This window comes from Rhinopithecus roxellana, chromosome 8, assembly GCF_007565055.1.
Source record: "Rhinopithecus roxellana isolate Shanxi Qingling chromosome 8, ASM756505v1, whole genome shotgun sequence".
NCBI classification, from domain to species: Eukaryota; Metazoa; Chordata; class Mammalia; order Primates; family Cercopithecidae; genus Rhinopithecus; species Rhinopithecus roxellana.
This window is the reverse complement of record NC_044556.1, coordinates 33,977,278-33,991,760: the sequence shown is the minus strand read 5'-3', so window position 1 is coordinate 33,991,760 and position 14,483 is coordinate 33,977,278. Positions and strand designations below refer to the sequence as shown.

Sequence of the window (14,483 nt, the reverse complement as noted above, 5' to 3'; positions counted from 1 at the left end):
TCAAAGGCTGCCTAACTGCATATAAGCCTAGACTGTTTCTTTTGAATTTAATCTCCAAATTGATTGCACAGATCTTCACAACCATGAGGCCTAAGCACTTCCCCCAAACCCTCCCTGTTTTCCTTTAAACCCTCAGATCTTACCTTACCTGTGTTACTATTAATCCAGATTCCCTGTCTTCAACCTCTTCCTTCCTCAATTCATTCTGTACTCTACAAGCAAATTCATCTGCTTTTTGATGAATGCTTTTATCAAGTCATTTTCCGCATACCAAAGCTTGCACTCCTGAAAAAGTCTACGCTTACCAACCTAGCATTCAATGACTTACAAGTCTAGCTCCAATCTCCATATTTCTCCCTTATCTCCATATTTTCTAACTATACAAAAGCTAGGCTTCTGTCAAATTAATCACCTGTCCTCCAACTTCTCCTGAACTTTCCTTCTATCTTGGCACATGCCATTCCTACCACAAAGAATGTCCACCATTCCCCTCCTGCTGCCACTGCTCACCACAGCCCATTTGCATTTCTGTATTTATTCATGTAAACAAGAACACAAAAATGAGATATTTCTTGCCCTTGAGGAGACTGTCAGAAAAAACAAATTTAATGAAAATAGCTAGTTTTTATTAAATGTGCCAAGGGGTCTTACGCATTATTTCTAATCCTCTCAACAATCCTATGGGGTAGATATTATTATTCTCCTTTTATAAAAATAAGGAAGCCAAGGTTTAGAAAAATAAAATCATACACATATTTAGCAGGTTGCCTCAAATCATATACTTAGTGAGTGGCAAAGCAAGGACACGAACCCAGGCTGCCTAACTCCAGAGCTACTGCTCTAAACACTAACAGATTTTTTGTTTTTCAAGTCAGAACCATGTGACTAACCCCTTCATCTATCTGAAATAATTTAGTTTTACATAATATTTCTACTTATTACATACTATAAAACAAGCTTTCTCATGTTTGTCATTTTAATAAAAGAATATTAAAATTTTAGCTCTCCAAAAAAATGCTCAAATTGCAACTTTATGGTAATTTTTTTTTGTCACAGATTACTTTTACCTAAAATATTTTTAAAGAAACTCATTTCAATAAGTTTTTTGGAAGATAACTGCAAATTTCTTTCATACGCTATGATGGTTTTACACATTATTAATATGAGGATTTTTGCCATTACCCCCCAAGAATGTAACAGATATCTATCACATTGGCAAAGATTGTAAAAACTGACCTACTCAATGCCATTGAAGGTGCAGTGAGACACATACTCTTATACACAGGGTAATCACCCTCTGATCCAGTTACCCCACTTCTGGGAATCTATCCTACAAGAAGAAAAAAAAAACAGAGATGCAATCAAAGATACATGTACAAAAAATGTCTGTTCCAGTATTATTTAAAATAGTAATATTATAAAGAATCAACCGTAAAGTCTCAAACTAGGAGACCAACATCCCATTCAGGAAAAAAAAAAGTAGGATCAAAATAGTATATATAAAGTTATAATTCTAAGTTTCGTAAAAAAATAAATAAATAAATAAAAAATCTGTACATGCAAGGAACGAACTGGAAAAATGTATATTAAAAGATTAGCAGTAATTTTTTCTGAATGATAGGATCATGGATGTTTTCAATTTATTCTTTACACTTAACATTCTTTTCAAAATTTGCTACAGCATAACATGAATTACTTTAAACAGAAAAAAATAATGTTTAAGCAGTTATAACCACTGAAAAACATCCTGAACCTAACAAGGGCATATTACTTGGAATACGAAGTACATTTCTTAGTGCAAAGAAAATGTCAGACTTGTTTCCAGCTTCTATTATGCCCAGAAGCTTGTTTCCAGCTTCTATTATGCTCACCTTTACTTTTAGGTTGTGTAAAGAATGTCATCCAAAACTCAGTAGTACCTGTATTTATGAAACTGCACAAGGTCCACTATCTAAAAGTCAGCCAATGTTCCAAAAGAAAGAATCACAATTAAATGGACTATTTTATTATATACGTCTACTGAGAATAATACATATCCAATTAATCCAAACTCAAAACATGCAAAAATGGAAAAACCAGAACAATTATTCTCATTTTGCAAACTAACTAAATATATTATTGTTGCCTTATAAGCACATCATAATTAGGTTGGGAGAGAAGAAGATCTTGAAAATAAAACTGTCAAGCTAACAACAGTCACTAAAAATGCACATTTATGCATGTTGTCTATTTGCACATTTCTGTCCTAGCAGATAGTTGACTTTAGTGGCAAAGGATGATTCTAATCAGCGTAGAAAAAAATATTAACATGCCATTCTACAAAACAACTTCTGACATTAAACAGAGAATTGAAATTACTAGCTGAACCAGGAAACAACTTCCCTACAATGTCTGTATATACAGGCATATGTGTATGTGTGTGTATGTATGTATACCTATGCAGAAAAGCTATTTACTAAAAATAAGTGTTGGACTGAAGTAAAACAGGCAGTAAAGGAAAAAATTCTTATTTAACTCTATTTTGAACAACTGGGAAACTGATTTGGTCCAATACTAATAAGCTATTAGAAAACAAGACCACCGAAATAGCTGTTCACCAACTAAGAGAATTTGAAATGCTCACAATTTATTTTACTTAAAAAAATGAGTATCATTCTATTTTCACTCTATCATGAAAATACAACAGTGATTTATAAAACACATGACAGGCTGTGGCAAACAAAATAAACTGATAGACTATAAATTCCTTAAAGCAGAAACTACACCTTCACATCTCAGTATTCATCAAAGAGCCTAATTTGGGGTTACTCAAACATCTGTTCAATGACTAAATCTGAAATCTATTAATGAAATTATGAATTAACTCTGGTGGCACACGCCTGTAGTCCCAGCTACTCAGGAGGCTGAAGTGGGAGGAGAGCTTGAGCCCAGGAGGTGGAGACCAGCGTGGGTGATATAGCAAGACTCTGTGAAAGAAAAAGGAAGAAAAGGGAAATAGAAAAAGAAAAAGAAAAAGGAAGAGGAAGAGAAAAGAAGAGAGAAAAAAGAAAAGAAATTATGCAACCTTTTCAAAAGCACAGGATGGAATTTACAGGGTAGTTCCAAGGGTATCAATAGATTTGAGCTAGATTGTTAACTGTGTAAAACTGAAAGATTATTGTTAAAATTTCAACTGCTACAATATTTAACTTAGTGCCTGTTTGCTTAATGTTTTATAATACAGCCAACGTGTCTAGAACAGAATGGTTATACTGATAAAGAAATTTTAAAATATCACTGAAAATACAGTGAGTGAATTTACTCTCTGGATTACACATCTGACATATCTGAAATGTATAGTCAGCAATAAAAGATTTCCACTACTAACTTACAGTCATATAAACTGCATTTGGGATATATCCAAATAGTTGTATTCAGTTCTTTGTGCCTCTTTTTATAGTTTTGTCTTTTCTAAAGACAAGAAACCAAACAAACAAAAAAGAAAACAGTTAAAAAACAAAAGACAGCTAAACCACAGTCCCATCATGAACAAAATTATCTTTTACATCCAGAATAAGTGGGTACAGCACTGCACTGCAAAAAACCATGAATGAGTAGTAACATGTTATAGGTGTATACACCCAGGAGTTCAAGGTAAGGCACTTCAAGTTTTAATTAACCCAATAGTATCTTTTATTAGTTTTTTTTTAGTTTAATATACTGCTATTCTTAGGAAATATGCCCTAATTTAAATACATTCAGACACTAAACCATATGAATACATATTTAATTTTAAATTTGGTTAACTTTAACACTTTGAACCACTCTACCAGTATAAACTAAATAGGTTAGAGGTAAGAAACACTGGGAAAATTTGAGTGATTTATAAATAAATTTTTTCAGATTTATCTAACCTAAATTTATATAGCCTAAGTAAATAAGTCATTAGTGCTTTTTAAAAAGCCATTGGCCGGGCGCAGTGGCTCAAGCCTGTAATCCCAGCACTTAGGGAGGCCGAGACGGGCGGATCACAAGGTCAGGAGATCGAGACCATCCTGGCTAACACGGTGAAACCCCATCTCTACTAAAAAATACCGGCGAGGTGGCGGCCGCCTGTAGTCCCAGCTACTCAGGAGGCTGAGGCAGGAGAATGGCGTAAACCCGGGAGGCGGAGCTTGCAGTGAGCTGAGATCCGGCCACTGCACTCCAGCCTGGGCGACAGAGTGAGACTCCGTCTCAAAAAATAAAAATAAAAAATAAAAAATAAAAAGCCATTAACTGGTCTACTGATTGGAGTTTATTCCATAAAACATTTAATTTTCCATGTGGATATCATGTACTTCTGAAAATTTTATTAAAAGAATTATTTTAAATCACTTATAAAAGCACGTTACTTCCTGTTTCAACTCTACCTTAATAACCATACACAATTTCCTTTTTTTATTGGTGCATGTGTATATGCATGTTTGTACCTTCTACCTCTAAAAGGTTTATTTTCAAGCGGAAATGAGAGCACAGCATGGTTCTCTGTTGAACTGTTTTGTTGATCAGAACCTCAGGATAATGAACAAAGCTAAGCTTATAGATTCAATACTCATCTGGATCATCTAACTTTGAAACAAAGTGCCCTCTTAACCAGTTACCTCACAACTGTGTGTAGGGGACTGAGAGAACGTGAATTATGCAGTGCAAATCTATATCACTGTTACAAAAGTTTCAAAATGTAAATGAGCTAATATTAACATCATCTTTGTATATGAAAAACTGAAAAGCACATAAAAACGACTGCTTGTAATCCCCACACTTCACGCACACAATAAAAGAAAAAATGGACACTTCATCTGTCTCAGTAACATACTAAAGCTTAAATACTTTTGTTTAATGCTAACCTTTTTCACAAGATATGCATCTGGCATTAAGTAATGCAGCACTTACATGACATCAGAATAAGCAAAAAATTCTTGGAAATAGGCCGTAACTCTTCTTACAAATGATTAGGTGTAATCAATTAATTGTTACAACCAATTAATTTGGAAAGGGACATTACAAACAAGTAAACTTACATTTACAATTTCAAATGTATCCCAATATTAAAATATAAATGCTTTACATTATTTTCATTGATCAACTAAAGAGAATTTTAGAACCACGAGATCAGAAGTTATCTGAGGTTCAATGAACATTTACGGTGTCCCTATCACATGTCAGAAACAGAGCAAGGTGCTTTCAAGTAACTCAAGTGATTCAACGCACTCCCTTGTATAGATGTCAAAGCTCCCCACCTATGACAAATTAAGCCATCTAGGTTCCAGAACCTGAAATACTGGGCAAAGCCCTCACAATGGTATAGTTTTCTATCAAAACTGACTGGTATCATCATCCCCTATAAACTAAATAAAATTTCAATGTTGACCTATTTAACAAAAACAATAGTCTCAGCCACACGAGGCCAGCACTTTGGGAGGCCGAGGCGGGCGGATCATGAGGTCAGGAGTTCAAGACCAGCCTGACCAACATGGTGAAACCCTGTTTCTACTTAAAAAAATACACAAATTAGCCGAGTGTGGTGGCAAGCACCTGTAATTCCAGCTACTCAGGAGGCTAAAGCAGGAGAATCCCTTGAACCTGGGAGACGGAGGTTGTAGTGAGCTGAGATCACATCACTATACTCCAGCCTGGGTGACAGATCAAGACTCTGTCTCAAAAAAAAAAAAAAAAAAGTCTCTTTTTTGAACAACTATAAAGAATTACAACAAAAAAATTCAACTGTGAGTCTTCAACTAAGTACCTACACAATTTACTGCAAAGAACAAAACATGGGGCTGTCACAGCTATAAAATTCTAAAAACAGCACACAAAACAGAAATTAAACAAATTACAGATACCATTAAAAATCCCTTTGTTGCCGGCCACAGTGGCTCACACCTGTAATCCCAACACTTTTGGAGGCCAAGGTGGCCGATCACTGGAGGTCAGGAGTTTGAGATCAGCCTGGCCAACATGGTGAAACCTCGTCTCTACTAACAATAAAAAAAAAAGAAAAAATCAGCTGGGCGTGGTGGTGGGTACCTGTTATCCCAGTTACTCGGGAGGCTGAGACAGGAGAATCGCTTGAACCCAGGAGGCAGAGGTTGCAGTGAGCCAAGACTGCACCACTGCACATCAGGCTGGGTGACAGAGCAAGACTCTTTTTTTCATTTTTAAAAATATCCCTTTGTAAGGAAAAAAACAACTACCGACTTGAAAACTTGGATGTCTAATCCCTATTTTATATAAAATATCATCAACCATACACTAAAGTTCATAGGTAACACTAAACACTGGCAAGATCTGAAGTAACTTAACTATTACAATACAAATCATGACAGACTGTGAAACCCCGAGGGCAGAGACCCTGTCTAATTCATCTCTGTATCCAACAATTAGCACCCTGTAGTTAAATGTTGAAGAGAGGTAAGCTAACATCCGAACTTTAAATGTGAGCTGTTGAAATATTCAACTTAACAATCTGAAAGATCTCCTTTTATGACTGACATTGTTTCTCAAATGTTAAACAATAATGTCCAATGCAAGTATACAAGTGACATTACCATGGAACGTTTGTCAACAACTGTGGCTGTCAAAATTAGTATAACCTAGTCTTCAGAGTATAACGTAGGGTAAGGAGATAAAAACAGTGGCAGGGAAGGGTAGTAAGGGAAGACTGAGACTGGTGCAGAGACCTGAAGGAAGTGAGGGATATATTACAGGCAGAGAGGACATCAAGTGTAGACACCTGAGTGTATTTTACCTTTTTGGGAACTACGAGGCCAGTGTGGCTGGAGTACAGTAAGCAAGAGGAAAAGTAAAGGGGCTTGAGATTCGAGAAGTAGCTGGGCCACTGTAAGGCTTGTAAGCCATGGTAAGAACTTTGGATTTTACCGCGAATGAGATGGGAAAACACTGGAGGGTTTTGAATAGAAGAAAGACTTGTTCTGAAGTTTGTGAGCATCATTGTAGCTGCTGTGTGGAAATCAACTTGGGGTGGAGGGGCAAGAGTGGAAGCTGGAAGATCAATTAGGAGATTAATAATCTTCATTTCTAACCTTTTTCAGTGATTGCAAAAGTGTGTATGTTTCTGCTGTTGGGCCAGTAGTTTCCTTTTCTTCCCATCTATTAAAATAACTAAACGAACATGTGCATATACAACATTTTCTTTCTTTTGGAATATTTCCTTGAGATTCATTTCCAGAAGGACTACAGGATCAACGTATATGAATATACTTGTCGTCTGGGGTATATTAAGTGTAGATACTGTCCTTCCTGAGGCCATACAAAGAGTGAACAAAGGCTTTTGAGTTAATATCTAACTGGGTAACACTGAGGGATTCCATCCAGTTCACTTCTAAGACAGATGTTCATGGTTGGCCTCAGAGGGTCCCTAAAATTAACGCAAAATTTTGTGAATAAATGCCTACTAACTTTATTCTGGGGAGGGAGTTTATATATTTCATCATATTCTCAAAGGTGTCAGTGGCCTAGAAAAGGTTAAGAATTACTATTTTACAAACTGGAAATGGACTGCAATATCTTAATACAGGGTACCTCTCTAAAGGACAGATTTAACACCTGGACTCATCTTTGTAATCATTCAATTCATTCAACAAATACTGAACATATGATCCTCAATACCTAACAGCTAATCTTATCTGAAGCAGACCATAATTTAAAACACCAAGGAAACTAGACAGGATTCACTGAAATATCATGCTACAAAAGAATATCGAACCATATAATTTCAAAACAAAAATGTTACAGGAAAGCATAATAAAGACAGAAAGTCTGGGGCCTAATTTAATGCTTATTATGTCAAAGTATCACAGAAATAAATTACATTACAAGGAAAGAAAAACTACACATAGGCATGTCCACCCCCACACATTCTGACAGGAAACCCAAAGAAAGTTTCCAAATCCTGTTTCCAGCAGCATCTCTTCTGACACGGCCCTTCATGCTTTTGACGGTAGGAGCCCCAAGTTAAATCTAAGAGCTGATGCTTTACTCTTACTGTAATAAAAACAGAACCATCATCCGCCACCTAAGGAGAAGAGTGGCCACCTGTAGGGCTGTGGCTCATTCACCTTCTGCTCTATTATTCTATTTCATTTTTTATACCTCCTCCCCTCAAAGAAGTAACAAAACTATTTTCCCTCCCAAAACAGAATGCATTACTCCTCAACGGCAGTTCTTTTTCCAAGAGGTCAAAGGTTCCCTAAACTCTGGTTCTCAGCTCTATGAGGAGATCCCATTTTGTAGGCACAAATGTCTTCCTCTCATCTTCTCCCCGTAGCAGTAAATTACACAATTCGGCTGAAGACACTGTCCTTAACTTCCTGAGTAAGGGGGCAAGAGATACTCTCACCAACGCTAGTTTGAAGGATAACAAGAATCACACAGTGACCTCTTCCCTAACAAAATTCAGGGAAGAAGCAGAGACGCATGAAAAGTAACACTGAAAAGGCGAACACATGGTAAGCTACGGAAGACAGGGGGGTAAAGAAGGCGGGAAAGGGGCTGGAAGGTGGAGTGGGATGTAGATGTCAGCCCTATTCACTGGGGGAATAAAGGAAGGAAATGGAGACCCTAAACCCTGACAAGTGAGCCCGGAGACAGCAACGCTCCAGTCTACCCGCACTTCTACAGCAGAGGACAGAGAATTCACCCAACCCTCCAACCCCCTTCCCTGTGTGTCGCCCCGCCCCTCCCTCCGGCCCAAAAGGGAGAGCTGGGTTTGAAGGAAGCTCTGACCCTAGACAGGGGACATGCAAGAGGAGGAAGGCAGCGATGTCCAACCTTCTACGTCTCTCAGGCAGTGAGGGACGAGGGCACCGTGTCTGGGGAGACGGCGAGGTAAATGGGCTTGTGCTATGACACCTCAGGGAGTTGAAGGGTGGGGGACACAATGTCCTCTTTCTCTCCCACAGCCGGCCGGGGCCCCTCCCGACGGTCTCCCGCAGGCCTACAGTCGACCGGGTCGGTCCGCGGGCGTGGCTGGCCCTGGTCCTGGCTGCGGCCGGGCCTCCCAGATCCCCGGCCCCTCCCGCCGGCCAGGCTCCCGGGCCGCCGCCCCGGACACCGATGGAACGCGGAGGAGGAAGGGGGAGCCAGGCGACTGACCGGCGACATGAGCCGCCTCACCCTCTGCTCGGCCGACCCGCGCCCCCCGCTCCCTCTGGGGCCGTCTGGGGCTCCCCGCCCCTCACTCACCCCCCCCGGTCCAGCGCCTCCTCCACCTCCTCCACCTCCTCCTCCTCCTCCTCCCTCCTCTCGGCCGTGGCTCCTGCTCCGGCTCTGCGCGGCGACGGCGGCGGCGGCCTCGGGAGCGGCGGCGGCGCCTCCTCCAGAACGCGCACGCACGCAGCACGCAGGCCCCGCCCCCTGGTTCTGCCCCGCCCCTCCAAGTTGGCGACAGCTGGGCTTCGGCCCCGCCTTCCCCGCAGTGTTCCGGAGTCCGCTTAAAGGAGCCGCGCACACAGGAGCCGGGAAAGCCTGAAACTACCGGGAAGGGATGGGGAGTTTTAGCTTTGCATAGGGCGGGATGGGAGGTGGGTAAGACCGGAAAAAAAATGAGGAAGGGTCCAAAGATTCAGGAAGAGAATTTGGAGGGAAGGCAATCATTCAACAAGCCCTAATTGAGCACCTGTTAGGTTCTAGGCGCTGTTGTCACTAAGCGCAGAGGGATAAAGCCATAGACAGGCAAATACCCTCTTGCAGCTTGCAAGAGGGTAGTGGAGTGGGAGAGGGAAGACAGACAACAAATAAGTGACAAAAATTGCAGGTAATGATAAGTGGTGTGGAGAAAAATAAAGCAGGGGATAGGGTGACTTTACACCTGGTGAGATACTGCCTCTCAAAGGAGACCTTTGAGCGCATACACACGGGATGAAGGAATTAAGTCTTGCAAACACGCGGGCCGGGAGGAGGAATAGCCTTTCCAGGCTGAGAGAAAATCAGCCGTAAACACAGAGGTGGGGATACGTTTGCCATGTTGCAGAAACAGTGAAAGGCCAGCATGGCTGAGCAGCGTCAGCCAGCCCGAGAGCAGTACCAGCTAGGCTCGGAGAGGCGGGCCAGTGGCCAGATCCAGTGAAACCTGTGGGCCATTATAACAGGAACTGGAAACCATGAGAGAAGGGTGAGCCGAGGAATGACCGCATCTGATTCACATTGTTAAAAGTTAGTCTTGCTGATGTGTGTAAAATACATAATGGGGAAGCACGGATGTCCTTGGAATACCAGTAAAGTAGCTTGGACTAACTAGCCTGGCAGCCACGGACAGGATGAGAAGAAGGCTATTTTATTTTATTTAGATACATTTTGATTGGAATGGATTTGGATTTGGGACATAGCATGTGAAAGTACAAAAAGAAATCAGAGTTGATTCTTGGGTGCGGGCCTGATGACTGAGTTAATGGCGGTGCCACTTAATGAAATGGAGGAGCAGATCTGGGGTTGAGGAACTCAAGAGTCTTTTCTTACACGTTACGTTTAAGGTGCTTATTATACATCCAAATGGAGATGTTAAATAAACAATTGATATATGAGTCTAGAGAGACACATTTAGGATTCATTAGCACATAGATACTTTTTAAGTCTTAAGTCTAGTTAGGATCACACAGGGAGAGGAGATAGCTGAAGGAAAGGACCAAGAGGCACTCCAACACTTGAAGGGTAAGTAGAAAAGGAGGAGCTACCAGTCAGGGCAGGAACACCAGGAGAAGGTGAAACGTTGGGAAACAAGAGAATTGTTTCAGGAAGGAGGGAGTGAAGAGTCTTATCAGATACTGCTGAAATTAATAAGATAAGGAATGAGAATTTGAACACTGGATGTGGCCTGATGAAGTTGCTGATGACCTTGGTGAAAACAGTTTCAGTGGAGTCATAGGGGAGAAAGTCTGATTAGGGTATGTTAATAGGATGGGAGGTGAGGAAGAGAAAAGTGTTCTAAACAGCTCTTGAGAGACTTTGCTGTGAAGGAGAAAAGGGCAGTAGCCAGAGAGGTACTTGAGATAAAGGGAGGGTATTTTAAGATGATAAATGCTTTTTCTCATTTCGGTATGCTGGAATGATTTTTTTTTTTTTTTTTTTTTTTTTTTTTTTTTTTTTTTGAGTCTTGCTCTGTTGCCAGGCTGGAGTGCAGTGGTGCGATCTCAGCTCACTGCAACCTCCAACTCCCTGGTTCAAGTGATCCTCCTGTCTCAGCCTCCCAAGGAGCTGGGATTATAGTCATGTGCCACCACACCTGGCTGATTTTATATTTTTAGTAGAGACAGGGTTTCTCCATGTTGGCCAGGCTGGTCTAGAACTCCCAACCTCAGGTTATCCACCCACCTTGGCCTCCCAAGTGCTGGGATTACAGGCGTGAGCCACTGCGCCCAGCCGGAATGATTCTTTAGAGAGGTAAAACTGATGACACAGAAGGCAAGAGGAGACAACTGGAGAGAGTGTCTTCAAGTAGGTGAGAAGCAATTGGATCTAGCACACAAGTGAAAGAGTTGGCCTAGGATAGGAGTAAGGGAATGCATTCACACGCTATTTCTGGAGAGAAGGTAGAGTGTCTGGGTGCAGATGCAGATAGATTAGGCAGTACATTTGGTGGTGGCACACTCAGGCCCCTGCAGGGCAGAGGTGGCAAATAGGAGCTGAAATCTAGCCCTTGCTTTGCCTGCAAAGCCATGTGCCCTGGTGGGGTCACATCAGCCTGGAGGAAGGGGTACCTTTCTGATTGCTCCACCAGGAGAGGTGGTGCATTTTAGCAGTCCTGCATATAACACACAGACATGCGCATACACACACATGCATACCCACACACACATGTATGGACCTTTTCCCAGTTTCCACTGAGTGCCATGTGTACTGGCTGCCTCACTGGGATTGATGAGGTAAGATCTGTTCTTTAAACAATGAGAAGCTGTTTGCTATTAAAGGAGATAGAAGAAGGTGAGAAATAATCGCCTTGAAGGGTGGAAAAGTAGCTAGAGAAGCGTAGTATGGACAATGCTGAGTGCCCTCTTGAGTTGATGGTCATACATTAAAGTAAGACCACTCAGCAAGGCCATGTGATTCTCCTCCAGCCACATTCCATTGCTTGGGGATTGGAGGAGAATTGTATTTGACCAGGTCTGAGTTTTGCTGGGGAAAGCCGATGAGAGGGTAGGAGTATTATGTAAGGGAGTCATTATAGTGATAGACCTTGGAATTTAAGCTGGGAGGGAAGAGAGGGTAAGAGGTGGAGTCACTGGTTTGGTATGGTCCCTGTGAGAAGTAGTTTGAGAGGAAGTAATCAAACAAGTGAGGGCAAGGGGACTTTCCAAAGGTTGAGCATGGGGAAGGGTGAGTAAGGCGGTTAGGGGAGAGGAAGCACAAAGTATCTGTGAGAAAAAGGTTCAGGCTGGCTCCAAGGAGTTAAGAAAACAGCAAAGCCCTTGGGCTTCTGTCCTCGTCACAGTATATGTGAACCATTGGTTTGGAGAGGTTGAGGAACTGGATTGCCCACTCATGATCTTCAGGGAGCTTCACAAATGGGAGAAACCGAGTGCAGGAGGGGATAAACCAATTAAATCCTCCCAGGGCTGCTTTACAAGCTTTGGGAGAACACAACGGGCACTTTGCTTTCACTGCCCTTTCCTTTCACCAGGGATATCTGACCATTTGGTAGACACTTTATCTGACCTGGTATTTGACAGAAGCTAAACAACACCTTTCTTCGTAAATCCAGCTCCTCCTCTTCCTGACTTCCTCTTTTCTGTTCATGGCACTACCTTTCTCAGTCGCTCAGCTGCCAAACCGAAGCCTCCTTTAATCCATCTTCCTCATTCTACGCCCAATTAGTCCCTAAAGCATAGTGAGCTGCACTGTTCAATAAACATTGCACTGTGATGGAAATGTTCTTTATCTGCATAGTCCAATACAAGAGTCACATATGGCTATTGAGCATTTTAAATGCAGCTAATGCAACAGAGGAACTAATTTTTTTTTTTTTTTTTTTTTTTTTTTTTTTTTTTTTTTTGTGACAGAGTCTTGTGGCACGGTCTTGGCTCACTACAACCTCCACCTCCCAGGTTCAAGCGATTCTCCTGTCTCAGCCTCCTGAGTAGCTGGAACTTCAGGCAAAGGCCACCAAGGCCAGCTAATTTTTGTATTTTTAGTAGAGGCAGGGTTTCACTGTGTTAGCCAGGATGGTCTCAATCTCCTGACCTTGTGATCTGCCCGCCTCCACCTCCGAAAGTGCTGGGATTACAGGCGTGAGCCATCATGCCCGGCCTAAATTTTAAATCCTATTTAATTTTCATTAAAGTTACATTTAAAGAGCCTTGACTATGAGATACTATATTGGACTGCACAGGTACAAATACTGTACTGTCTACACAGTGACCCTTCCATCTGCCCCCACCTCTCTAGCTCTATTGCCACGACCCTAGGTCAGGTATTGGTTAACCTAGGTTGAGACTTTTGCTGTGCTCTCCTGTCTGGTCTCCTGCTTAGTTGCCTTCCCTTCAGTCCGTCTCGTGTTCTTGCCAAAACCGTCTTCCTAAAGCATTGGCCAGATCATGACTCCACCCTATTTTAAAAACTATCAATAGTTCCCCATCAAATTTAGTACAAACTGCTCAATCTGGCACTTGCCCAATTATGTATCTCCATCCTACTTTTCTAGCCTTACCTTTCACTATACCCTTACACGTATACCAAACTACTTGCTGTAACTCCTACTAGCTTTTTACAAAGGAGTCAACTTATTAAGTTGCCTCTCTGCCTGCAACAAATGCCTTCCATTCCCTCTATCAAACCTAAAATCTGTTGAAATCCTTGAAGGCCTGTCTCATATTGCAGCTTCTAAGTGGAGCACTCCTCTGAAGTAGTTCCTATTCATTCCTCGCCTATGGCACTTATAGGCTGCCTTATAGTGCATTTTATGTATTCATTTTATTCTCATTACTAAATATTATTCCTTGCAAATCACTGTGTTTTAATTTCGTTAATGTCCCTTGCAATATAAGGGGCACCTTATAAAATAAGGTACTCTTCAAATAGCCACTGAAAGTAGTTATGCACTTTCATGAAGTCTGTAGAGCATCCATACCCCTGTCTAACTCTAACAGTAACATCACTAGCCCTCAAAAAGAAAGTCTTTATACCCTGGAAGCAACTTTTCTAACATAAAGTTCAGACGTTTGAAGAGAAACAGACCAGGTACATTTCTTTTCATGTTATTATTGGCTGAGAATTTCTTCCAAAGGCTCCCCAAACTTAGGGCACTTTTACAATTCAGTTCTAGTTTGTAATTCTAAAGAGCACAGTTATTCTTAGAACTGACAGGACCAGCATAGACACTTCTGGGACCAATTGAAGCCTTTAAGAAGATTGTGATACATATCAATAAAAAGAGGCTTCCATCTAATAAATGTTTAGAAAATACATTTTTAGAGCTTGAACTCTTAGGAATCTATGATTCAAGAGTAGAA

At 41.2% G+C, this 14,483-nt stretch overlaps 1 protein-coding gene across 1 annotated transcript in view; it reads right to left on the bottom strand.

The window, feature by feature from the left end:
• RAP1A (RAP1A, member of RAS oncogene family) overlaps positions 1-9,007 on the bottom strand; it is a 95,200-nt gene extending 86,193 nt beyond the window's left edge. The window contains exon 1 of the mRNA XM_030934969.1: positions 8,812-9,007. The gene's annotated coding sequence lies outside the window, so the exon portion shown is untranslated. The remainder of the gene's footprint in view (positions 1-8,811) is intronic.
• Between the last annotated feature and the right edge of the window lie 5,476 nt (positions 9,008-14,483).